The following is a 2746-nucleotide window of genomic DNA, read 5'->3' on the forward strand; positions in this document are numbered from 1 at the left end:
GTTTAGTTATTTTACATATTTCTCGTATGGCTGTTGCCCAGAATAGTTGGATTTTGGGACATTCCCACCACATGTGGAGGTATGTGCCTGTGGAGGTGCACCCTCTCCAGCATTTTGGTGAGGTTCCTGGGCGTATTAGCGCTAGTTTCCTTGGTGTTAGGTACCACCTGTAGGTGAGTTTCAGTGTGAGTTCTTTTCTTTTCGTTGATATGGATTTAAAGGGAGGTTTAGACCACATTCTGGTCCATTGCGTGGGGTTAATCTCATAGCCTATGTCATTCTCCCATTGTTTTTTGATTGCGTCTAGGGGGTTTGTGGGGTTTTGGAGTATTATTTTGTATATTGCGGATACCGTCCCTTTACTGTTTCCCTTTGTTGTTAGGAGGAGGTTTTCGAAGGTTGTCAGGGGCCTAGTTGCTGCTAATTTTACTGTTGGGTTGTTTAAGAGGGCATGTAGTTGGTGTTGTGTTAACCAGGGCATTTGGGTGTCTTCTAGTTTGTCTTGTATTTCTTGTGTTGACAAAGGTTTGTTATTTTTATAAAAGTCTATTAGGCGATATAAGCCTTTGGTTCGCCAGGTTTTTATCTGGAGGTTTTGTGCTGCATGGTGGAATAATGGGTGGTACGCCAGGGGGATTAGTGGGGATGGGGTTGGGGATAGTTTGCCTATTTGTGTTTTCCATGCTTTGAGCATGGTCTGTGTGTACCTGTTGAGTGTTGTGGGAATTTTCTTTAGTTTGTTTGGGAGGAGTGGGTATGCTGTGGTGCAGGTATTTTCAATTGTGTCCCTCTCTAGGTGTACCCATTGTTTTGTCTCATCTTTGAGTATATATGGGATTATATGTCGTATTTGGTTGGCAATGTAATATGCTTCTATGTTGGGGATTCCCCATCCTCCTTCTGAGGTGGGGAGGTGCAGGCATTTGGGGCTTATTCTTGGTTTTTTATGTGAGAAGATAAAAGAGTGTAGTTTCCTTTGCCAACTGCGGAGTTGGGTTGGGGGGATCCAGATTGGGAGGGTTTGGAATAGGTAGGTTAGTTTTGGGAGTGTGATCATTTTGATCATGGCTATTTTGTCTGAGAGAGTGAAATTCATGTTATTCCATCTCTTTAGGTCTTTGTTAATTTGTCGCCACAGGGGCTTGTAGTTGTGGAGGTGCAGTTTATTGAGGTTTCTGGTTATTTGTACCCCTAGGTATCTGAACTTGGTGTGGCAAAGTTTTATTTTGGTGACCTTCGTGAGTTCTTTTTGGGTGTGAGGAGGGGTGTTGAAGCACATAGCTTCTGACTTTGTGAAATTTACCTGTAGGCCCGACACCATTGCAAATGTGTTGAGTTCTCTGATTAGGGAGGTTGCTGTGCTTATGGGGTCTGGTGTTGTGACCATTAGGTCATCTGCAAAGAGCCCTAATTTATAGGTTCTGCCTTTTATTTCCACTCCCTTGATGTCTGTGGCTGCTCGGATGCGGATTGCTAAGGGTTCCAGAGCCAGGATAAATAAGAAGGGAGACAGTGGGCATCCTTGTTTCGTGCCTCTTTGGATAGCTATAGTATTAGAATCCATATTATTAGTTCTGCATCTTGCTGAGGCTTTGGAGTATATTTGTTTGAGGATTTGTAGGAAGTTGGGGCCAAATTTCATGTTAGTTAGAACTGCTAATATGTATTTCCACTCTAAGCAATCAAAGGCTTTGAGGATGTCTAAGGACATAATTGTCAATGGGAGTTTGGTTGCCTTGCTGTGTTCGATCAGGTTCAGTAGTTTCCTGATGGGGTCTGTTATATTGCGGCCAGGGACAAAGCCAGTTTGGTCTGGGGCTATTAACTTGTGTAGGAAGATTTTTAGGCGGTTGGCCAAGATTGATGTGAATATCTTGTAGTCTTGGTTTATTAATGAGATTGGGCGGTATGATTCTACTTTGAGGCTATCTTTTAGTGGTTTTGGGATGGAGACTATTTTGGAGTGGGTCCAGGTTTTGGGGATGGGACCCCCTTTTATGATGTCGTTGAATAGGCGGGTCATGTAAGGCATCAAGGGTTCTTTGAATTTCCTATAGAATTCTGCTGTGAAGCCGTCTGGGCCTGGGGCTTTGTGTGGTTTCAGATTTTTGAGGACTGCATCTATTTCCTCTGGGGTGATAGGGCTGTCCATGAATTCCTGTTCCTCATCAGTTAGGGTAGGCATGGTCAGTCCTGCTAGAAATTTTTTTATTTCCCTCTCTGGTGGGTTATGGGAGGTGTATAGGTTGGAGTAGAATTCTGCAAATTCTGAGATTATTTCTTTGGGGGAGAATGTTATGTTGCCGTCTTTATTGGTGATGCAGTGTATTCTTGTTTTGAGTGCTTTTTTCCTACATCTATTTGCTAGTAATCTGGAGGTTTTCCCTCCATATTCATAGAAACGTTGTTTAGAGTATAGAATGTTGATCATTGTTTTGTTGATTTCTAAGGAGTCTAGTTCTCTCCTTTTTTGTTCTATAAGTTTGAGGAGTTTTTTAGATCCTGTTTGTTTGTAGCGTGATGAGAGGACTGTGATGTCTTGTTCTATTTTGCTAATTTTTGAGGTGGTTTGTTTTTTAAGGAATGTTTTCTCTTTTATGCAAGCTCCTCTGGTGACCGCTTTCATTGCGTCCCATAGGAGGGGGGTTGTTATATTGTCTACATCGTTTTCCTCGAAGTAGTTTTGGAGGGTTTTTGTGAGATTCTCTCTAATTTGTTTGTTTGTAGTTAGGATGGGGCTGAAGGA

This window comes from Podarcis filfolensis, assembly GCF_964270895.1.
Source record: "Podarcis filfolensis genome assembly, chromosome: 2".
NCBI classification, from domain to species: Eukaryota; Metazoa; Chordata; class Lepidosauria; order Squamata; family Lacertidae; genus Podarcis; species Podarcis filfolensis.